The 25,640-nt window shown below is 39.9% G+C and overlaps 1 protein-coding gene across 2 annotated transcripts in view; it reads left to right on the top strand.

Annotated features, from left to right (window-relative positions):
• Nucleotides 1-23,536, top strand: part of LOC126334918 (acyl-CoA Delta-9 desaturase-like) — a 630,264-nt gene extending 606,728 nt beyond the window's left edge. For both annotated transcript variants that reach the window (XM_049997636.1, XM_049997638.1), the window contains exon 7: nucleotides 20,934-23,536. The gene's annotated coding sequence lies outside the window, so the exon portion shown is untranslated. The remainder of the gene's footprint in view (nucleotides 1-20,933) is intronic.
• The last annotated feature ends 2,104 nt before the right edge of the window (nucleotides 23,537-25,640 follow it).

Below are 25,640 nucleotides of genomic sequence, written 5' to 3'. Positions count from 1 at the left end.
TCAGGCGTTGTCGGTGGATCACGATAGCCAATATCCTTCAACTTTCCCCACAGAAAAAAATCCGGGGACGTCAGATCCGGTGAATGTGCGGGCCATGGTATGGTCCTTCGACGACCAATCCACCTGTCATGAAATATGCTATTCTGTACCGTTTCAACCGCACGCGAGCTATGTGCCGGACATCCATCATGCTGCAAGTACATCGACATTCTGTCATCCACTGAAATATCTTGTACTAACATCGGTAGAACATTACGTAGGAAATCAGCATACGTTTCACCATTTAGATTGCCATCGATAAAATGGGGGCCAATTATCCTTCCTCCCATAATGCCGCACCATACATTAACCCGCCAAGGTCGCTGATGTTCCACTTGTCGCAGCCATCGTCTATTTTCCGTTGCTCAATAGTGCATATTGTGCTCGTTTACGTTACCGCTGTTGGTGAATGACGCTTCGTCGCTAATTAAAACGCATGAAGAAAATCTGTCATCGTCCTGTAATTTCTCTTGTGCCCAGTGGCAGAACTGTACACGACGTGCAAAGTCGTCGCCATGCAATTCCTGGTGCATAGAAATGTGGTACGGGTGCAATCGATGTTAATGTAGCATTCTCAACACCTACGTTTTTTAGATTCCAGATTCCCTCGAAATTTGTCTGTTACCGATGTGCGGATTAGCCGCGACAGCAGCTAAAACACCTACTTGGGCATCTTCATTTCTTGCCGGTGGTGGTTGACGTTTCACATGTGGCTGAACACTTCCTGTTTCCTTAAATATCGTAACTATCCGGCGAACGGTCCAGACACTTGGATGATGTCGTCCAGGATACCGAGCAGCATACATAATACAGGCCCGTTGGGCATTTTGATCACAGTAGCCATATATCAACACGATATCGACCTTTTCCGCAATTGGTAAACGGTCCATTTTAACACGGGTAATGTATCGCGAAGCAAATACTGTCTGCACTGGCGGAATGTTACGTGATATCACGTACTTATATGTTAGTGACTATTACAGCGCCATCTATCACAAAACGAAAAAAAGTGGTTCAACTAAAACATTCATATTTCTTTACGTATTACACGAATACGCAATAAAAATGGGGGTTCCTATTTTAAAAAACGCAGTTGACATCCGTTTGACTTACGGCAGCGCCATCTAGCGGGCCAACCATAGCGCCATCTGGTTTCCCTCTTCACGCCAGACGAGTTTCGTTTTTTCGTTTGATGCTTATTTCGTGAGATATTTGGCCCGGTCACTATCAATGGACCACCCTGTATATGCATACCACTACCCCATGACTTTTGTCACCTCAGTGTACCTCTGAGGCGCATTGGTTTCACTAAAACCTAGCACCTGGTCACGCCGCCAATAGCAGGAGGCTTGCCCTGCTGTGGTGACATCGACCCGCCAGCTACTATCATTACCGCTGTTAGGTGCAGTTTCCTGCGAGCGCGGCTAGCCTCGTGTCGCAGTCCCCTTACGTGTATGCTATTCTGAGCCACGTGTGGCCACAATGCGGCTACCAGACTGCGGCTGCTAATACAGTACCTCACGGCGGCTTTCTCACCAGTTTTTATTGCTTCTACTGAAAGAGCTGGTTGATTCTCTGGTTTCACAACGGCATCTCTGTTACAGCAGCAACACTTATCTCTGGAGTTGAATCCTTCAGCCCAGTTCCAGTAGAATCACATGCTGACGTTGCTAGGCACACTCTGCCACTACCTTCCTCTTTTCTTTTGCTACATAATAAAAGATAAAATTGGTCCAACACTGGCCTACACCTACGTCTACACCTATATTCTGAAAACCACTGTGAAGTGTGTGGCAAAGGGTCCTTCCTATTACACCACTATGAAGGTTTCTTCCTGTTACATCTGGAGCATGCGAATAATAACTGCTTAAATGTCTCTGTTCGTGCTGTAATGAGTGTAATCTTGACTAGAGATGTGGTACGTGGGGGGCCGTAATATATTCTTTGAGTCCTGTTTCAATAATGGTTATTGAAGCTTTGCATGTAAGCTTTTACTGGGTCGTTGGTATCTCTCTCCAAGTGTCAGATAATTCAAGTTTTTCAGCATCTTCGTGATGCTCTCCGGTGAGTCGAACAATTCTGCGACGATTCGTGCCGCCTACCTTTATACACTTTCGGTATCCCCTGTTGGTTCTATTTGGTATGGATCCCACAAACTTGAGCTGTATCCTAGGTTTTATAGTTCAATGTCTACGTGGATTCGAATTTTTCCAGTAGCCTACTAAGGAACCGAAGTGTGGCTCCTATAGCGAAATTATTCCTGTCTTCACAAATTGTTACTTCCAGGTATTTTTATGAGTTGACCGATTCCAGATGTGATTTTTATTAATACTGTATTCATATGATACAGCGTTTTGAGTTTTTTTAAGTGCAAGCTTTTGCATTTTTGCAGATTTAAAGCAAGTTGCCAGTCTTTGTACCACTTTCAAATATTATCATAGCTTTTTTCAGATATTATTTTACAACAGAGAACAGCATCGCCTGTAAAAAGTCTGAGGTTACAAGTAAAACTGTCTGTCATTTCACTCATATTGTCACGTCGAAATCACACTCAAGTCCAAATCCCACAACAGTTTGTCAGTGAAGTATAGCACTTAGAACCGAAAGCTCGTTCATTATGAACACCAACATTCAGCCAGACAGAACTGATCTCCTGGACAGAGAGTGCAGCTATTTCGACAAACATCGAATATCTCACAATATTTATACTAACATCGAATGTTTCAGAATACACAATACAAGTATTTTAAGAACTTACCACACACGATAAATAGTTGCCCGTGATCGGGTTTGAACTGACTAGCATAAGCACGCCAGCTTGCAATGCTAACCACTGTGCCACACTGCGCGCGCCCTAGCTTGCGTCATTGCTCCCTCTTCTGCAGAAACAGCGACCATCTGTTTCAGAAATTCTTATTGAGTCGACTGTAGCACCCAGAATTTAGAAACAGCGACCATCTGTTTCAGAAATTCTTATTGAGTCGACTGTAGCACCCAGAATTTAGATTTTGTTAATGCTTCTCTGTATGGCGATGATGGCGGATAATTGCGTTCTGCTCGTGTTGTTACATCATTTATGATGGGTGCCAAAGGAAGCGCCCCCCGTCAAAGTTTCGTGAACGCAAAGTGGGTCTTCAATTCCGTTGAACTTCCCGTCATCTATCTGCACTTCTGGACTGCACTAGACCTTCATACTGTGGACATGGAAGACGTCTCTGCGTTAGTGTCTTGAAGAACGGTCATAATCCTCGACTTTAAGTGTGACGTCCAACGCGATGAAGAATACGATACACCCCAAAGTACGGCTTAAATAATTTCTCTGATAGTCCTTTTTTCCAGAATGACATATTCACTCTGCAGCGGAGAGTACAATGATATGAAACTTTCTGGCAGATTAAAACTGTGTGCCGGACCGAGACTCGAACTCGAGACCTTTGCCTTTCGGGGGCAAGTGCTCTACCAACTGAGCTACCCAAGCACGACTCACGCCCCGTCCTCACAGCTCCACTTCTGCCAGTACCTCGTCTCCTACCTTCCAAGCTTTACAGAAGCTCTCCAGCGAAACTTGCAGGACTAGCACTCCTGAAAGAAAGGATATTGAACTTGCCCGAGAAAGGCAAAGGTCCTGAGTTCGAGTCTCGGTACGGCCCACAGTTTTAATCTGCCAGGAAGTTTCAGTCCTTTTTTGTTCCACACAGGCGTAAAAATCGAAGCCAAGTCTCCTGGACAGTATCTCACTGCAAGGTGCTTGGTATTGATGCACTTTCGTTCCTTTTGCTGGGCGTCCAGGGTCTGCATGCGAGCCACGTGTTTTGCATCTTCGGTGCTGCTGAGGTGTATCACGTAATCATCCTGGGTATCGTTTAGTTGAAACGAGAGCCGTGTCTCCGTTGGCGTTTCGGCCTCGCGACTGTGGAGCAGAAAGAACAGTGTGAAGCTTGCAATGTCTTGCTGCGCTTTGTTGTATTCGAATGCGATGCCGAGCAGTATTGTATCACAGTCTCTCTGTTCGACGTCAAGGTACATAGAGAGCATATCTTCCAACTTATTATTAAAACATTCTGTGAAGCCATTCGCCTGCTGGATGGTAGGCAGTTCTCATCTTGCAGGTGACGTTCCAGGGTAAAATTACCTCTGATATTAATCTCGATTTAAAAACTTCTCCACGACTGACATCATCAGACACTCCATGCTTCGAAATGAGTCTTCTACAAGGAACTTTGCAATTTCCGGAGCTTCAGCAGTCGGTACAGCTATGGTGACAGCATAGTGGATGAGCTGGTTATTGCAGACTGTTATCCATCAGGTCCCCTTTGGCGACATCTGGAAGGTCTCCAAGAGGTTGATTCCGTTTCGGCAGCGTGGCTCTGCTACAGGTGGGATTGGTATCTGGTGCTCCAGATCCAGAGGTAATTGCGGCAATTACACTTGTCGTTGACATTCCTTACGGTGTCTCACATAGGGTCTTACAGATCGGCAGGGACCTGGCCAGTGATAACTCCATCTGATTCTGCATAGAGTCTTCACGAATCACAGATGACGAGAAGTTGCAGGAACGTGAAAAAAGAAAAAAAATAGTGCGAGCTCTTGTGCACGAAGCGTGGCATAGTGATTTGCGTCGCTGGTTGGTGTGCTGTGAGTCGCCACTTCCAAACCGCGCACCAGCATTTATGAGGGGGTGCTGAAAGTTAATGCCTCCGAATTTTTTATATGGAAGTTCATACTCCTTTTTAAACGAAACAAATGTTATTAAAACTCTTCATCTTTATTCTTCACGTCTACCTATTTGCAGCCCTCTGTCGCGAGGCAGCTCGAAATTGTAAGGAGTAACACAGCAGTATGTGACGAAACTAAGTCGGTGCTTGAGAAATAGCCATTTCCGAATTTGAAGAGTTCGTCCACACATACAGCAACCTCTCCTTCAGCGTGACAATCTCAGGCCACAAACGAGGGCTGCGACGTCTGCAGCAGTCCGACGCCTTGGGTTCACTGCCATCGATCATCCTCCGTACAGTCCTGACTTGGCACCTGCGATTTTCATGTTTCCAAAACTTATAGAAGACATTCGAGGACTTCGGTTTAAATCCGATAAAGCGGTGCTAGCAGAGGTGAGGTTATGACTCCATCAACAATGTCCAACATTCTACAGTGACGGTATCAAAAAATGGTCTCCCTTTTGGAGTTATGCGTTCGTCGCCAGAGTGACCTTGTTGAGAAATAAATATGTAGACAAGAAGACTAAAGATGTATGACGTTAAAAACGTTTGTCTTGTTTTAAAAAAAACTTTGGGTGTACACATAAAAAAATTCGGAGGCATTACTTTCCAGCAGTAAAATGCAGTAAATGAAGCAGGCAAAAAGGAATACAAACGCCTCAAAAATGAGATCGACAGGAAGTGCAAAATGGCCAAGCAGGAATGGCTAGAGGACAAATGTAAGGATGTAGAGGCTTATCTCACTAGGGGTAAGATAGATACAGCCTACAGGAAAATTAAAGAGACCTTTGGAGAAAAGAGAACCACTTGTATGAATATCAAGAGCAGAGGTGAGGTTATGACTCCATCAACAATGTCCAACATTCTACAGTGACGGTATCAAAAAATGGTCTCCCTTTTGGAGTTATGCGTTCGTCGCCAGAGTGACCTTGTTGAGAAATAAATATGTAGACAAGAAGACTAAAGATGTATGACGTTAAAAACGTTTGTCTTGTTTTAAAAAAAACTTTGGGTGTACACATAAAAAAATTCGGAGGCATTACTTTCCAGCAGTAAAATGCAGTAAATGAAGCAGGCAAAAAGGAATACAAACGCCTCAAAAATGAGATCGACAGGAAGTGCAAAATGGCCAAGCAGGAATGGCTAGAGGACAAATGTAAGGATGTAGAGGCTTATCTCACTAGGGGTAAGATAGATACAGCCTACAGGAAAATTAAAGAGACCTTTGGAGAAAAGAGAACCACTTGTATGAATATCAAGAGCTCAGATGGAAACCCACTTCTAAGCAAAGAAGGGAAAGCAGAAAGGTGGAAGGAGTATATAGAGGGTCTATACAAGGGCGATGTACTTGAGGACAATATTATGGAAATGAAACAGGATATAGATGAAGATGAAACGGGAGATATGATACTGGGTGAAGAGTTTGACAGAGCACTGAAAGACCTGAGTCGAAACAAGGCCCCGGGAGTAGACAACATTCCATTATAACTACTGACGGCTTTGGGAGAGCCAGTCCTGACATAATTCTACCATCTGGTCAGAAAGATGTATGAGACAGGCGAAATACCCTCAGACTTCAAGAAGAATATAATAATTCCAATCCCAAAGAAAGCAGGTGTTGACAGATGTGAAAATTACCGGACTATCAGTTTAATAAGTCACGGCTGCAAAATACTAACGCGAATTCTTTACAGACGAATGGAAAAACTAGTAGAAACCGACCTTGGGGAAGATCAGTTTGGATTCCGTAGAAATGTTGGAACACGTGAGGCAATAATGACCCTACGGCTTATCTTAGAAGCTAGATTAAGGAAAGGCAAACCTACGTTTCTAGCATTTGTAGACTTAGAGAAAGCTTTTGACACTGTTGACTGGAATACTCTCTTTCAAATTCTGAAGGTGGCAGGGGCAAAATATAGGGAGCGAAAGGCTATTTACAATTTGTATAGAAACCAAATGGCAGTTATAAGAGTAGAGGGGCATGAAAGGGAAGCAGTGGTTGGGAAGGGAGTGAGACAGGGCTGTAGCCTCTCCCTGATGTTATTCAGTCTGTATATTGAGCAAGCAGTAAAGGAAAAAAAAATCCACTGAGAAGAAATAAAAACTTTGAGGTTCGCCGATGCCATTGTAATTCTGTCAGAGACAGCAAAGGACTTGGAAGAGCAGTTGAACGGAATGGATAGTGTCTTGAAGGGAGGATATAAGATGAACATCAACAAAAGCAAAACGAGAATAATGGAATGTAGTCGAATTAAGTCGGGTGACGTTGAGGGTATTAGATTAAGAAATGAGACACTTAAAGTAGTAAAGGAGTTTTGCTATTTGGGGAGCAAAATAACTGATGATGGTCGAAGTAGAGAGGATATAAAATGTAGACTGGCAATGGCAAGGAAAGCGTTTCTGAAGAAGAGAAATTTGTTAACATCGAGTATAGATTTAAGTGTCACGAAGTCTTTTCTGAAAGTGTTTGTATGGAGTGTAGCCATGTATGGAAGTGAAACATAGACGATAAATAGTTTAGACAAGAAGAGAATAGAAGATTTCGAAATGTGGTGCTACAGAAGAATGCTGAAGATTAGATGGGTAGATCACATAACTAATGAGGAGGTGTTGAATATGATTGGGGAGAAGAGAAGTATGTGGCACAACTTGACCAGAAGAAAGGATCGGTTGGTAGAACATGTTCTGAGGCATCAAGGGAACACCAATTTAGTACTTGAGGGCAGCGTGGAGGCTAAAAATCGTAGAGAGAGACCAAGTGATGAATACACGAAGCAGATTCAGAAGGATGTAGGATGCCGTAGTTACTGGGAGATGAAGAAGCTTGCGCAGGATAGAGTAGCATGGAGAGCTGCATCAAACCAGTCTCAGGACTGAAGACTACAACAACACAAACTTTTCAGCACCCCTTCGTATTCGTTATTTAGTATTAATCGTTTCTGGTATATTCTTGAAATATCTTGTGTTTGTAATGTTTGCGTGTCCCGCAATATTTGACGGTATTTATTCTTGCTGTTGACTGGACGTATTTCCCTGTTGAAGCCTTCAGTGCAGTCGTCTTTGTACCATGTGAAGTCTGCTTCTTTAGCTGGTGTCTATAAACACTCGACATGGCAGAAAAATAACCTCCTGAATCGACTAGCACCCAGGCAATTTGGCCGTCGATATTACTGTGAATGACATTTCTTGAGATCTTGGTGATTGTCGTTCACGAAGGATTCTCGTCTATGGCTCCTTTACCTCCATAGATAGTCGCCTCGCTTAGTTTTCCTTAATTCGGCGGCTAGACGAGCGGCCTGTATCTCTAAGGCGCGTTGGGGAGCAACCTCATCCAGGGTACGGCGATGGGCTTCAGTCCACAGGACGACTATAATCGCCCGCAGTCGACTGGCGTTAAGTGGACTTTTGTGATGGTTCAAGTCTTTAACGGCATAACAGTCGTCGAACACTTGTCTTCTACCTGTTCAGTAGCGTACGTGTCCACGGCACTCACAGTGAAAACATACTGGCGTGTTGTTCTCAGCCTCCCAAGTGAGATGTTGTATTTGACGGAGGAACTGGGTGTACCTGTATTGGTCGTATGCTGAGTATCATTTGGCAGTTGCTGCGTAATTTCAAGTCGATCGAGTCCATTCTTCATGGCTTGTTCAACTAGTGGCAGAGATGGCTGCCAAAGATCAATACACCTCTTCTTCGACAGTCTTTATCATCTCCTGACGTATGAAGTCGACATTCATGGATGTTATCTCTTGTGTACACGGTCCGACGTTTCTGGCTGCCACAAACTGCTCACCCATAACTAACTGGCGCAAGCTCATGATGGTCTTCAACAGCTGCCAGAGGGACCACATTCGGCAGTCAGTCATACCGCTGTTGTCCGTCTCTTTTTCTGTTGAATTTCCTCGATTCGCACGTACCAAATGACGAATTTCTCCGTTGTTCTGACTTCCTTTACCAGGAACCTTGTCACATGTCTTCTGCGATCTCTTTCATGAAGTGTGAGATCTTGTAGGCTTGTGTCGTTTTCGGATTCGCGTGTAGCATAGGGCCAAAATATTTTGTGTGTACGATTGTGTCGTTATCCATTACATTCGGCGCTGTTCTTCAATTATTCTTCCGCTAAGAAGACTTGCTGCTGATTGTTGCCGAAAATTTTCTTCAGCTCAGCCGGCACCAGCTTCTCTTCATTCTTCTCGAATCATTGCTGGTCTGTGTAGTCCATGTGAAAGTTCACATTTGCCAAAAATATCATGTCATCCCACTTGTTGTATTTGCCGACTTAGTTGAATCCTTTGAGCTAGTTCCTCAGGTCCTGACCAGTGTCTCTGGATAACACTGGTGGATTCTTAATGTGCAGTAGACTGACTACTGTTTTGGAATCCATTTGTCTTCTGAATATATAGATCTTAGGGACGATGTACTGTTTGTATTCGGGTTCCTGGTACGTTACCTAATTGGAGCTATGGTGATGTGGACGTTTTGTAGCAGCTGGCACCTCCACCAAATAATGTCACATAGAAACCACAATCAAGTCCATATCCGAAGGCAGGGTCGTCTGTGGAGTAAAAGATAGAACAGAAAAACCATTTAGTACAGGAACCAAAGGTACAGCCAGAACACAACTCTCGGGTGGGGAATGTTGCTATTTATACAGATATCGAATATTCCAGAAAATACGAAAATTAAAATGTAATGGTCGAGCTATTTAGGCACACTCTTACGTCCTCCTATTTCGTGTACAACGACCAGTATTACGATCAGACAGACGGCGTAGCAATTGGTAGTCCGTTGGCTTCAGCTGTTGCAAACCTCTTCATGGAGAATTTTGAGGATATTGCCATAGATACTGCGCCATTGAAGCCGAAGTGTTTCTTTCGATACGTTGACGACACGTTCGTCATTTGGCCACACGGACGTGAGTAACTAAACGAGGTTTTGGAACACCCGATGACATCAACAGTAATATCCAGTTCATCATGTAGGTATAAAAAGATAATGCATTGCACTTCCTCGACGTCCTTGTCCACCGTAACGAAGTGCGTGCCTCGGCCACAGCGTCTACAGAAAACCCACCCACACAGACCTGTTCCTCCACGCCACTAGCCATCATCATCCAACACAGAAGCGCACAGTATTACAAATATTGGTGCATCGTGCAAGAGTAATATCAGACGACGATAACCTGCCATATGAACTGAGCCACCTATGCAAGGTTTTTAGGAATAACTGCTACAGCGCCCATCAAGTGAAAGAAGTGAATTCTGGGAAATATCAGAATAAGACCACCGACGAAGAGCAGAAGAAGAAACTTGTTTCGCTGCCATTCTGTGGCTCTGAGTCGGGCAAGATAATCCGCCTGTTGGAAAGACACAAGATCAAATCAATCTTCAGGCCTCCAACGAAAATTCGGCAATTACTGAGACCAGTTAAAGACGCAGTAGGTCTCCTGGAGTTTACGAAATACCTTGTGAGTGTGGCCAGAAGTACATCGGACAAACAGTGCGCACTATGGAACAACGCAGGTATTATAGCCTACGCTATCCAGAGAAATCTGCGTTAACTGAGCATGCGTTAGAAAAGGGTGACCACATAAAATTTGACGATAGCCCTCCGTGGCTCGCTCTAACGGCTTCTGGGACAGTTTAATAAAGGAAGCTATTGAAATAAAAGCTACCGCAAACACCCTGAATAGAGACGGTGGCTTAGACTTTAATACAGATTTTCTAATGCAACCTTCCGGTAAACATTTACTGCAGTTAGTAATGTTGTCTCTCAATCTATCTCACACTGTAAACTTTCCAACTAGGATCACGAAAACCTCAAGGACAGCCATTGATAATATTTTTATAGACAAATCAAAGGAACAAAATCATATCATAAAACCTATAATAAATGGACTATCAGATCATGACATGCAGCTCCTTGTTTTAGATGTAAATTCTAAGCAGATTATCAAGACTGCTGAATCTGAGTACAGGAGAGTAGTTAATCAACCAAAAATTGAGTGTTTTAGAAAACTGCTCAAAGATATGAACTGGAAAGGTGTTTATAGTGCTCATGACATGAATAAAGAATATAACAAAATCATGAACAATGTCAGTACCATGTTTGAAAACTGTTTTCCTCTAAAAGTTACTCAAATTAAACAGAAGTCTATAATAAAACCATGGATTACACAAGGAATAAAGATTTCCTGTAAGACAAAAAGGAAAACGTATCTGTCAACCAAGAATATCTCGAATGCTGACGATTTAGCTAAATACAAGGAATACTGCAAAATATTTAAAAAAGTAATTCAGACATCTAAACAAATGTACTACGAGAAGAAGATAGCAATGTCAGGGAACAAAATAAAAACAATATGGGGCATAGTGAAAGAGGAGACTGGTAGAACCAGAAAGGAACAGGAGCAAATAGCATTAAGGGTAGATGACACATAAGTAACCGATGGGCATAGTGTGGCAAATCTATTTAACAAGTACTTTATATCCATTACTGATAGAATGGGATTGTCAGGATCAGTAAGTAATGCCCTTGAATATCTGAAACTAGCCTTTACCAATAGCTTCAGGTACATGAATATGTCACTCACTTCACCAAAAGAAATAACTTCCATTATAAAATCTTTAAAAACAAAGCATTCTAGTGGTTACAATGAAATATCAACAAAGTTAATTAAGGTATGTTGTTGCGAGTTTAGTACAATTCTAAGTTACTTGTGTAACTAGTCAATTATAACTGGGACATTTTCTGACTGGCTAAAATATGCAGACGTTAAGCCTCTATTCAAGAAAGGGGATAAAGAGATACCACCAAACTACAGACCGATTTCACTTTTGCCAGCATTCTCAAAATTTTTAGAAAAGGTAATGTACAGGCAGCTTCTCAACCATCTGACCACAAATATCATATTATCAAGAACACAGTTTGGATTTCTGAAGGGTTCTGATATCGAAAAGGCTATTTACACCTACAGTGAAAATGTACTTAATTCGTTAAATAACAAGTTACAAGCAGCAGGTATTTTCTGTGATTTGTCAAAGGCATTCGATTGTGTAAACCACAACATCTTTTTAAATAAATTAGAATTCTATGGTGTCATGGGGCAGCGCTGCAAAATGGTTCAAGTCATACCTCGCTAACAGGAAACAAAAAGAGTATCAGTGCAAGGGACTAGTGAATTAAGTCGTCAGTCATCGTCAGAATGGGAAGAAATTACATGTGGTGTCCTACAAGGATCCATCTTAGGGCCATTGCTTTTTCTTGTGTACATTAATGATCTCTCATCAGTTACACTGCCAGAAGCAGAGTTCGTTTTGTTTGCAGATGACACAAGTATTGCAATAAATAGTATGTTGAGTGTAGTTCTAGAAAGATCTGCTAATGATAGTTTCATGGATATTAATAAATGGTTTGAAGCCAACTCACTGACATTAAACTTCGAAAAGACTCACTATATGCAATTCAGAACCTGTAAGAGGTTTCCACCCAGCATATGCATAAAGTATGAAGAAGAGCAGATAGAAGAGGTTGACTGCCTTAAACTCCTGGGATTACAACTTGATAATAAATTCAGTTGGGAGGAGCACACCACAGAACTGCAGAAACGCCTTAACAAATCTGTACTTGCAATTCGAGTGTTAGCAGACATAGGCGACATAAAAATGAAAAAGCTTGCATACTTTGCCTACTTTCATTCCATAATGTCATATGGTATAATATTTTGGGGTAACTCTTCAAGTCAAACAAAAGTTTTCAGAGTCCAAAAGAGTGTAATATATATTATTTGTGGAGTAAATTCACGGACGTCCTGTAGAAACCTCTTCAAAGAACTGGGTATACTAACTACTGCCTCTGAGTATATTTACTCCTTAATGAAATTTGTCCTAAATAATACGTATATCTCTTTTTCCAACAAACAGCTCAGTTCATGCATACAATACCAGGAACAAAAATGATCTGTACAAGGACTTAAAAGCACTTACTTTAGTTCAAAAAGGGGTCCACTACTCAGGAACACTCATCTTCAATAATTTACCAGCAAACATAAAAAATTTAGTTACAAATAAAGATTAGTTTAAAAGGAGCCCAAAAGACTTACTAGTGGCCAACTCCTTCTACTCCATTGACGAATTTTTTAATAGAAACAAATGATGTATTGTATATATTCTTACTATTAGTATTGTTATTTCAGCTTTAAAAAAAATTATATGTTCCACATCCACGAGGATCTCCTGAGCACGGATCTATGGAACGAAAAACTAATCTAATCTAATCTAATCTCAGCGCTGCGTGGGATCCAACGATCGCGCGGTTTAAGAGGGCACACCGAACGCCGATTAAAAACATGCCCATATATGGCAATGTCACGGACACCAGTGACGTCACAGCCGGCAGCTAGTGTATATAAGGGCGCACCAACAGACCACTGGCAGTCATACCACTCGTGTAGTTTTAAGCACTTGACGCTGTTGGAAACCCGAGAACATTTTATTCATTAAAATGTAAGATGTTTCAAGAACATTTCAGAAACGATAAATACTGAATAACAAATAATCGCTGGTGGTAGGGTTTGAACTGGCGACTCTTAAGGCGCCCGCCAGCGATACTAACCACTACGCGACACTGTGGCCCACAGCTTGCCGCAGTACACAACATTAAAAGCTTGAATCCCAGCACGGTCCTCTGAGACATGCCTTAGTTACTTCAACAACTGTCGATTATTCTTCATCCAAGATAATATGCTGCGTTGCCCCTGCTAATAAACTTTCAACTCAGTTACAAATTTAGTTTGATACCCTGAATGTTCGCAGTTTCTTTAAAAAGTGTTGGCATAGTACTGAGCAAAATACTTGTCGGAAATCAAGAGATACTACATCTACCTAATGGCCTTCATCCATGAATTTCGGTGTGTCATATAAAGAAATCACGAACTGCATTTAGCACATTATTTTAATCCGTGATGGATGGAATGAAGGAGTTCATTCTGTTCGAGATATCCCATTACTTTTGATCTTGCGATATGTTCTAAGATGGATGTCAACGATACTGGACAGGAATTTTGTGGGTCACCGTGCTACCTCTGTACATAATGTGATAGGGGTCCTCAGTCTATGGAGATTCGTTTAGTTTTGGGAATTTCATTTGTTTCACAATGCCACTGTCATTAAAATCTCTGTCACTCTTTTTCTTAGTGGTGCCAGAATTAGACTGGGGCAATACTCCAGGGTTCCCCTCTGCCAAGGAATATTTGAAAACTGAGTTCAACATTTCTTCTACTGCTTTACTACCCTCAGCTTCATTTCATGTGTCATTCATGTGTGTCTGGAGGTTTACTAAGTTACATCTGACAGTCTTTGCGTATGATCAGAATGTCTTTCAGTTTTGTATGTGGTCGTTCAATTAGACTCTGCTACTGGAGCTCACTGAAGGCTTCGTACATTACCGTGTTGACAACCAAATGCATTTCATTTAGTATCTATAGGCTTCAAATCAACCAATGACGTCACAGAGTCTAACATCCCCAGTTCAATATAATAAGCGAATCATATGGCAGGAAATCTCTCCCACAAACCTTTCGGTTTAGTGGTGTTTACTAATAGTGGTAAGATTAGGATTCCCATTCAACACCAGGATGCTTTAACAATTATAGTCAACAGTTTCCTGTACTTTGAAGGCACATGTGAGTAATAGGATAAAGGACAGACAGAAACATTCCAATCTACAAGTAATGCTTTTGCCTTCCTCTTTCACGAATCGAGTTACAAACTGAATGGAGGCGAGATTGACCATACTATAAACGTTGGAATCACATCAATCGGTACAGCATTCATTTTCGCATCAACTTTGGACTTCAATGTATTATAAAATGTGGGATGGCTCTTAGACAGACTGATAAGTGAATGTGGTCATTTTAGTATGTGTAGTATGTGTACATTGCTCAAGATGCTGGTGGGTAGTTCAAAGACATGAACCACATCATCATGAATGAAAAGCAAGAGCTAATGCTTGTACAGAGTGCAACAGATAATAAATCATACATTCAAGGACAGAATAATTTCAAAAAGGATAAAATTGTGCTTGAGAAATTACTATGGATAGTGCCTTTATGCCTGTAACTGATGAGGTGCATTCAAAAATTTGAAGAATAAAGAATTTCAGTATTCAACTGACATTAACTTTCCATTCATGGAAACTATTTGAATATCCTACACTACCAAGTGCATCCAGGCAGACATGGGCTATTAACACAGCTGTTCAGTTACAAACACCTGAAGTTATAATTTTGGTGCTGAAGGCCAACAGGAAGGAGAGCTGGAAAAGGATTGATCTGAGTGCATTTGACAACTGTAAACTAACCAATCATAAAATTTAACTTAATTCAGAGTTCAGAGTACTATCCACATAATAATTTACATCTGGACTGGAGTAATAATATTTACAGGCTACTGTTTGATGCATGAGCAAGGTTCTACCTTTCCTAATATTATACTGATGAATTCAGATGCAGCTTCAGCCCACAGAAATTTAAGGAATTAGCACCCGTTGTCATGATACATTGCTCAAAGCAGAACTTTGTCACTAGCAGAAACTTTGCAGCAATGGGACGCGCACCTCAGGTGATGTGCATGTGCTCCTGATGCCTCCTTTCAGTAAATTTCTGAAGTAGCGTGTGCATAAAATGTAGTGAGACCATGAAGCATAGTAATTTTCAGCATGATTCACATGGAAAATGAAATGTATTTTTCTGTACTCTCAGGCAGAACAGTAAGCTGATAATCATGTAAAAGGAAATCAGCCAATTGCTCAACACAGAAATGAGCATCATACCCACTCAAATTGTGGAAAAAATGGTCTGCATTATGGCAGTTGGTAGTTCAGCATGTATGCATTGTCTGCTGCTCTGTGGAACTTGGCAGTTTGATAGCAATGATCTCTAGTTGGAGTTTCCACTTCTCTGCCTAATGGGAGCCCAGAAATATGACAGCTGATTGTTTTCTCATGTAATTCATCCCCAGTGTATGGATAAAAACGATTATGACTCAAGTCATATGTGCATATGGCCTGGTATGTTGTTGCATGTGGTACCTGCTGTTCTGTGAATGTTGTATGAAAGGCAGTGAGGTCACCCTCACAGCACACCACAGGAGTGAGCAGGTACTCAAAGTCAGCATATGCTACAAAGGAGTCATGCTCCTGGTGATGGATATTCTTAAATTTTAAGAATTTATTTTCTTCAGTGGGTATTTCAACACATATTAGTTCCTCTATAGAGTAATCCAGCAAGTGGTTTGCCTAAGTGCCCACTGAAAATGAATCAATTAAGACATCTAGGGCAAATATGCTGTGTACCATATTTTTTTGGCATTTGGGAGTAAATACTGTTGTTTCTCCCCTGGGAGAATAACAACAAATCTACGTGTTTCTCATAGAGACCAGCAAAATTGCGAAAGTGAAGTGGTCCGACAACTTTCTGTCTAACAATGACATCATCTAACTTGCTTCCCTTCAGGCTGTAAACATGAACTGATACAAAGGGATTCTGTCTCTCAGATTTAGGTGTATCCTGAATTTTATACCATTAGAGTTATAAAATACACAAACATTATCATCCACCATGAAAGATCCTTGCACTTTCTTCCAGAAGCCAGAATCCACCAAAGCAAAACTCAACTTTAAGATGATTTTTGATATTAAGATGGCCACGTGTTAGCTAAATCCTCTGGAAGAGTGATATAGGAAGACACCCCCACCCCATTTAATAGGTTAAGAACACTGAGTGGATGTCAAAGTAGAATACAAGAGTACATGGCAGAGTGACTTAACGGATTTCTTTCCTGCATTTTGGAAAATTGGTCCAGTATGACACTCATGGTGAAACACTCAGCAGTTGAGGTGTCCCGCAATATCAGAGTCTTTTCTCCCTAAAAATAGATAATGGTTTTCTCTTCACCACCACCACCTTATTTTTTGGGGCAGGATGGGGAAGGGGGGGGGGGGGGGGGTGTTGGGTCAGTGAGTCTGCACCATTAAACTGCACTGCACTTAGTAGTGGGATGTCCAAATAGGTAGACATGTTAAGGAAATATGAAGCTGATATCTGTACAGATATCATTGATGATCTTGCAGCTCTAGAAGAATGATATTATAATGAAATCTAGACCTTTAGCAACTGTTCCCGTTAATATTTTATCAACACCTGTAAGCAACTAAAGGTCTAGATTTCATTATAATTTCATTGTTAAGGAAATGGATCAGGGCTGCAGTTGAGTTATCAATGCAGGCATATAGGAACTGTCCCCATTATGCACCTCCTAGTTTCTGAGTAATTTAAAAGTGGTGTTTGGATAACGTGGTGCCAGCCTGCACTTGTAGGACAGGCAAGAAAACTGCTGCTAGTCGGTGGATAATTATAAGAACGAGCAAATGATCTATGCTTGGGTGCACATGGTGGCAGTCCAGGGTTAATGGGATGATGGTCTGGGGCACACCGAATGTGATGACAACCTGGCCTAACCCAACATCAACAGTCCTGGCCATAGTGTTGTTGTTACTGTTGCTGCAAAACTGCTTCCTAATGGTTCCAATGGTCCTGCAGGGGGAAAAAAATGTGTTGTGTGATAATTTCAAAAACAGAATCATGTGCAAGCATAATTTTGTTTTTTATGCCATCACTTATTGTTATTGTAGAATTATGAATTACTGTGTACATATTCGGTTGTCTATACTCAGAGACCAGTGTAGTCTAAAAAGTAACTTCGTTGGAGGTGAGCTGTGATGTGGCGATGCAGCCATGCTGGGATCATTGATACTGTGTTCCTTTGGAAAGAGAGAGAGAGGTAGGGGGGAGGAGGGGGTAGTAGAGTCCCGCTGTAGCAGCAGGGCCCATAAATGATGACACTAGGAATGGAGTGATCACTGTCTTGTGTCACATGCTAAATCTGGGGACATATGAAAGTGTCTGAGGAATTCAGCCATAAGCACCAGTTCAGTGACATCTGCAGTGAGAAATCTCCACAAAAACAACTCCCTGAAAGTGAGATGTAAGGTATGAGATTAGTAGTAATAGAGGAGTCATTCGCTGCTCGGAGCTGGATAGCAGGCATGTCAGTCATCACTGGAGAATGTCCAGGGGGCAAAGTACTCACATCCAAACCCGTGTTGATGAGAAAGTATTGTCTATGTATAAAATCAGAGACATAGAGTCTGCCACTCTGTTGAAGAGGCAGCATATAAGGCACTTCACAGATATGTTGCAAATTTACACAAGTTGAATTTTCTCTGTGATCCAGTATGCCTATTCTATATCCCTCTGCTTTTGGACAATCTTTTGCTGAAAGGAAGCAAGTCAGATGTTGCCATTGTTAGACAGAAAGTTGTTGGACCACTTCACTTTTGCAATTTCACTGGTCACTATGAGAAACATGTAGATTTTTTGTTATTCTCCCATGGGAGAAACAACCGTATTTACTCCCAACTGCCAAAAAAATATGGTTCACAGCATATTTGCCCTGGGTGCCTTAATTTATTCATTTCAAGTGGGCAGTTGCACACCATATTGACAAACTGTGAATGGAACCAGCAGAGTTGTCCCCATACAGGCATGTCAGTGCACAAGGCACAGTTGCCAGTTGTGTGAAAGTTTATAGTATTTATTGATATTACCAATTATGTCAAGCGTGTTCACCAAGATTGCTGACCAAAGTGACAATTTTTGCAGTGTGGACCAAGAGGCTGTGGGTGGTCAGCATTCACACAGTGATCACAAACCCCATCACACCTTCATCTGGGCAGAATGGATGCAGCCTAAGTTGTGAACCAAAATGATGATGGAGTCATTGGCACACAGTTGTGCAGATGGTCAAGTAATGTCTTGGAGGGGGTGGAGGGCTCAACAAATGAGTTCAAAGTATCCATATGCAGAGAGAAAAGGGGCAAAAGTTCAGTAGCAATGTCTGGAAAATGCCCCACATTCAAGACTTTGCATGTCCAAGAAGCTTGTGCACTCTGTTGGAATTATGTGTGTTTGAAGTAATGTCTAGAACAAAATCGCCCAATAGACTGTCTGTGGAGATACATTGTTCAGTACCTTAGGAAGCTTCATCAGCACAAGTTACACTGCATTGTGAGTGATCGTTTTCCTGTCTCACCAGTGTACGTTGCTGAGTATTTCACTGTGAAGCACTAAATACATTTGTACAAAACTCACTGTCTTGTTGTAGGAATTTCAATGCTCAGTGCATGAACTGGGAATGTAGAAGCATTTGAATGAGCTGTATGTAGTCATTGCAGATCACTTTACCCCAGTATGGGATAAATGTAATTCATAGTAATGAATACATGTCTAAGTTCACAGCAGACATAAAGCACACTGAATCATAGGTCGTCAGATATCCCACATGAGGTCGCTGTTGCTAATCAGAGAGTTTCCTCTTTGCAGCAGCCACTGTTGCTCGCAGAGTCCTCACATCTTCCTTAGCTCTAAATATAACAATTCATCTACTGGTTCTATTACTTAATAGCTAATTTTAATGTTTCTTTTCAGTAGCAGTACATTAAGTACAAATTATCTCATTCTTATGGTAAATGATTTTCAAGACTATATACAAACTTACTCGATTAAGTCCTTCCATTCAATACTAAGTCATCTGCTCTAGAGTATAGTGACATCAACAAAATGAAGGTGGTTCAGATAAGTTTCAATAAAACATAGTCATTCATTTACTAGTTTAAGGGTAGCAAAACTTCCTCTAGATTTGCTGAGAACAGCTTTGATGATGTGGAATCTCCTTGCATGACCACACTGTCAGTTCTGAACTTCTCTCTTTCCTGATGAAATATTTCCTAATCTGTAGCATTGACATATACACTGTTCAGCATACCTACATAATAAATGCCTTGTTTCTGAAGGACTGTCAGCAAAGATTGTGTTGAAAGCAAGTCTAAATCTGTCTCAAAATTTACAAATCCAAGAGAATGCATTAATTTGTACTCAGTGCATCGCTCTATAATTTCATTTGTGATGGAAACACTCTATTGTGTCTATCTGCACCTTAAGAGAGCTTGTTTATTTACCTGACTAAAATCTAATTTTTTTCTGTGTGACTGGTCATAATTTTGATGAATATTTAGTACATTTCAGAGAAGAGGCTGACAATCTATAGTTTTTTTGCTTTATGATATATGAGGGGTTCTCAAATTTTTCTTCTAATGGAACACTTTGAGAATCCTGGTACTTTGTTGGAACACCTTGTTTATTTTGAAGGTTAATAAAATTTTAAACAATAACAAAACTTGTTTCATTCAATGATTACTTCTATTTGAAATCATAACTAATAACACTAAAAACATAACATTTTAAAAAATAGTATTGTCAAAATTTTGGAAAAAAATGATATGTTATTAATAGTTTTTCACGGAGCACATATTCGCTTCCTATAGGACACCAGTGTTCCACAGAACATAGTTTGGGAATGATGCCCTGCCGTCACCTTTCACCCATGTATCCCATCATTTATCAGTTTAGTTGACCTTTTTCCATCTTTTGAGTATCCACTGGTTGAGATACTATGAGAATCGCTGTGTTATGATATGTTGTGAACATAGGCACATGTGTGAAACAGTGGTTGCTGGGTTTCTGCACCTCACAGTGAAGCATTGTTTTTGGATGTTACGGCTGTGCATTGGATTTTTTTCACCTGGCCTTCAATCTGTCTCACTAAGTCTTGTCTATTCTTTGTGACAATCCACAACTCCTGTCATCAACGCACTGTTCCAGTAGTAGCTGACTCTGGCAGTGACACTTTTCCTAATCAAAGTGCCCACTGTACACCTGTGGCATGGTGTCATGTGAAAGCCAAGCTGCCTGCATAACCTCGAAGATGGAGTGTCCAATGCATAGGGCACCCATCAATTGTTCACAATCCAATGCAGTGAGGTCTCACATTCTGTCCTGCCTTCTGTATCTGACAGTTACACTGATGGCCAGTAAAATGCCCTGTGACTTCCAGGTCTCATGACATAATTGGTTACTCCATTCACCAAGGTGACAGGGATGCACTCTTTCCTATACAGCAGCTATGCCTAATTGCTCATGAGTATAGTATTGTAGCAGTAGCAGTAGCAATTATAATAATATATGAATGTGCAAAGCTTGTAACTGACATTTATTTTTTGTAGGTTTATGGACACACTGTGGCAGGAATGGCCTCAGCTTTGTCAGGCACCTACCAGCACTTACGACCGCAGTTTGAGGTATCTGATGACTGCATTAGTCATGAAGGCTTCAGAAGAGGCCAAATGGGCATTTAGCTGTACCTGTGGCATTGCTAATAATAATTTATGCATTTAAAGTTGTAATTATTGCTGATTATCTCAGTGACTCACATTTATGAAATTGCTTTGTGACACAATGTTAGAAAATTTATGTTCATGAAGTAACATTACATTTTATCAGAATAGTGCATTAAACAGTTAACTGTCAAAAAAATATGATGTATCACAAATACCACATAGACAATTGTAGAACCATTGCCTATGGCATCTTTGTGCATCATAATTGAAAACAGAAGTACACTTTTATCTCGATATTATGATATCCATCTGTGCACAATTTGAGTAGCTGATTAATAATGTATAATACTAATGCCTCTGACAGTTGATAGATGATGCAACAGAGAGATGAACTGTAGGTAAGCTCCAATAAAAACTTTGTTTTAACGGTGTCTCAAAAAATGAAATAAACAAAATCCTTCTTGTTCTAGAGTAACTAATTTTCTATAATGATACCATTGTCACACTACTGTTGGTTGAAAAGCAATTTACTCATGCAGATTCAATGTTTAGAACATGTGGGAGCAAACTGTCCCCCTACTTGCCGAAACTCTGAATTGGAGATACACTCACAGTTTCATGTTTCTGGTTTAATAAACAATACGGTATGCAATGTTTGATGTGAAGTAGGACCGTGGCAGAAATGATGAAATTAAAAGAAATGTATGTATACCACAGAATTAACTGGTTATTTTAAATTTAGAAAAATGTTTGTTCTTTCACCATTTATTTTTCTCATCAGCATAAAGGACCTAACCAATCTGACCAGTTTACTTACTGATATAATTGAACACATTGTCAACAATATGTCTCTCTTTACATGCTACTGTTGCTCCTCCCATTTTCTTTACTATTGTGTCTCACCTGCTTTCTGCTATAGTGTAATTCATTTACCCATTTGTTTCTATATATCTGGAGACACATTTATTTTCTTTCTTTTTATGATATAAATATTCACTGTTCTTTTCTTCTGCAGCTGGGTAACAATAACAGCTGAATTCCTGCTGAATACTGTTTTCAGTTCACATTATTTGCTTATGGACGAAACAGATTAATTTGGAACTGTCTTAGGTCTATATGGTTTCACTATCACTGTATATTGTAACAGTGTACCTTTTTTGCCATTTCTGGTTTTATCTGCATGCATTCATTCTTTTTGCCACGAAGGGAAGATAAATGATGAATTTCACCTATTTATTCTTTAATTGATTCTACAGCTACTTCAACCATCATTTGTTGACATCAGAAGTTTTCCTTCTTCATGATTCTTATATACAGATAACAAGATATCACCAAAGAAAGTGTGTAGGTTTTATCCTTCATATTCTGTATCATGTATACTATTATTTTTTCTTAGTTTTAATTTAGTAAATACCAGAACTACGAATAGGCCTTCTCAACTTACAGCAGTCACTTAAATAAAATAATAGACATAAGTAACCTTGAAGGCAAGGAAAAATTATTCAGCAGTACTTAAATATTAATTATGTTTTTCACAGAGAAAAAGAAGAAAACTATATCTTGCATGTTTGTATTATTATACACTGACAAAAATTGAGGTTCCTTAAGCAAGGAATAAAACATATACATGTGTATTTTTATATATGTCAAACACATAAATGTATTATTGTAATAAATACATATTGGCATTGTGTAATTTGAGGTGCCTGGCTAAATATGGCCATCAGACAATGAACATACATAAAAATAATTGTCTGTCACTTGTATGAAGAATTAGGGGTCCAATTTTATATTACCAATTCTTGTATCCATGTTCAACTCTGCCAATGTGTGCCATTGTGATCTGGAAACAAAACATTTATGCACTTCATCTGGATATTTGTATAGTGTTTTAGTGTTTGATCGAATTAGAGCACCCACATTTGATCATTTCATTTCTTTTCAAGAATCTGACGTTGGAGCATCTTGTGTACTGTTTACCACAGTGAAACTATAAGAGAAAGTTTCTCTTTCACTCATTTTATCTTCAAACACATGTGTTAGTGTTCTTTTCTTTGATAGTAAAAAAGATTTTCTCCTCTAATATATACTTGCATTATCATTCCAGCTAATTATGTGTAAAAGTTAGGACATGCAATCAAAGATTTTCATACTGCAGCAGGATAAAAAGTTACTTTCTACAAATGTCAAATCTATATATCACTCAAGCATTATGTCAGCATTTTATAAAGCAAGTATTTGTGAGTTCAAATAGTTCTCCTAATCTCAAGGACTTATTTTTCATAAAGTTAGCTGTTCTATTTATTATTACAAATATTTTATACAGCAGAAATAATAGACTAGTTCTAAATGCAGCTGTATGAGAGAAGAAATATATTCTATGTTTATGTATGTATTGTTGTTTGTTGGATACTCTGTAACCCATGTATTAATGTGCAGTTGAAACAAATGTATCTTATTCACATTAAATGTTATATTCAGAAGTTGTATTTGACAAATGAACTGAAAGCTGCATGTAATTCCCACTTTTAAATCACATTTATTGTAGTCTGAATAATTATGCGATGCTTCCACTCCTATGACCAGTATCACAAAGAAATTAAGGCAGCTAGATGACTATATGCCACAAATGACCATAGCTCCACAACCTGTTGCAGATTTCATCACTTTAAAGAAATATCACTGCTGTTAATATAAATAAGTATGAGACAAAAAACACTTATGTCTATGCACATACTCTACAAAGCACTGGTTGAAATGCATAGCAAAGCGTACTTCCTGTTGTGCCAATTATTAGGGCTTCTTCCTGTCAATTACACATATGGAACATGGGACAAGTGACTGCATAAACTCATCTGTGTTTGTTGTGTGTCTACTCTTGTCCACAGTCCCTAATGGGTTGCAGAATTCTCTTAGCATCATCTCTTAAAGCATTTTCTTTGCCAGCAGACTTCTTCAGAATAGTTTGCATCTGTGTTCAAGCATCTGCCAGTTCAGATTCTTCAGTGTCTCTGTGGCATTCTTCCCTAGGCCAAAAGGCGTAAGTCATCAGTGTTCTCATTGTTTAGATGTGGCCCACCATGAAGTCCTCTCCTGAGGCAACCTTTTCATCTCAGAGTAGCACTTGCAACATACATCTTCAATTATTTGCTGGATGTATTCCAATCTCTGTCTTTCTCTAAAGTTTTTATACTCAATAGCTCCCTCTAGTATGATGACAGTTATTCCCTGATGTTTTATCAGATGTCCTATCACACCATACCTTCTTCTTGTCAGTGTTTTCACATATTCATTTCCTCACTGATTCTGCAGAGAAACTCCTCACTTTTCAGCTCATTAGTCCCCCTTGCTCTGCTTGTCATGGGTTATTTTTCTGCCTATTCTCATTTCTGACACTTCTCATTACTTTCACCTTTCTTTGGTTTACTCGCAATCAGTATTCTGAACTCATTAGACTGTTCATTCCATTCAACAGATCCTGTAATTGGTCTTTACTTTCACTGTGGATAGCAATGTCATCAGCAAATGTTATCATTGATATACTTTCACCTTGAATTTTAATCCCACTCTTGAACCTTTCTTTTATTTCTGTCATTGCTTTTGCCTGTACAGATCGGACAGTAGGGGTGAAAGGCTACATCCCTGTCTTACACCACTTTTAATCTGAGCACTTCTTTCTTGGTCTTCCATTCTCATTGTTCCCTCTTGGTTCTTTTACATGTTGTATATTACCAGTTTTTCTGTGTAGCTTACCTCTATTTTAATCAGAATTTCGAATATCTTGCACAATTTTACATCGTTGAATACTTTTTCCAGGTCAACAAATCCAATGAATATGTTTTGATTTTTCTTCAGTTTTGCTTTTATTGTTAATTGGAACATCATAACTGCCTCTCTGGTGTCTATACCTCTCCTAAAGCAGAACTAATTTTCATCTAACAGATTCTTAATTTCCTTTTTCAGTCTTCTGTATATTATTCTTATCAGCAACTTCACTTCATGAGCTGTTAAGCTGATTATACAATAATTCTCACACTTGCCAGCTCTTGCAATCTTTGTAATTGTGTCAGTAATGTTTTTCTGAAAGTCTAACAGTATACTGCCTGTCTTATATATTCTACACACCAAGATGAATAGCCATTTTGTTGCCACCTTCCACCAATTATTTTAGAAAATCTGATAGAATGTTATCTATGCCTTCTGCCATATTTGATCTTCATTCTTCCAAAGCTCTTTTAAATTCAAATTCGAATACTGGAGCCCCTACCTCCTCCCTATTGACTCTTGTTTCTTCTTCTATAATTTCATGAGACAAGTCCTTCCCATCATACTGTTTCCACCTGTCTGCTTTCTCCTCTGCACTAAACAGTGGAATTCCAATTGCACTCTTTATGTTATCGCTCTTGTTTTTAATTTCACCAGCGATTGTGTTGATTTTTCTATATGCTCTTGCACTCTCCTTTTGGCACTTCCAACAATCATTTCTTTTTCAATTTCTTTGCATTTTTCATGCACTTATTTCACCTTAGTTTCCCTGCACTTCCTATTTATTTCATTGCTAAGTGACTTGTATTTCTGTGTTCCTGAATTTTC

The sequence above is a fragment of the Schistocerca gregaria genome, chromosome 2, assembly GCF_023897955.1.
Source record: "Schistocerca gregaria isolate iqSchGreg1 chromosome 2, iqSchGreg1.2, whole genome shotgun sequence".
NCBI lineage: Eukaryota > Metazoa > Arthropoda > Insecta > Orthoptera > Acrididae > Schistocerca > Schistocerca gregaria.
This window is presented reverse-complemented; position numbering and strand designations above follow the sequence as displayed.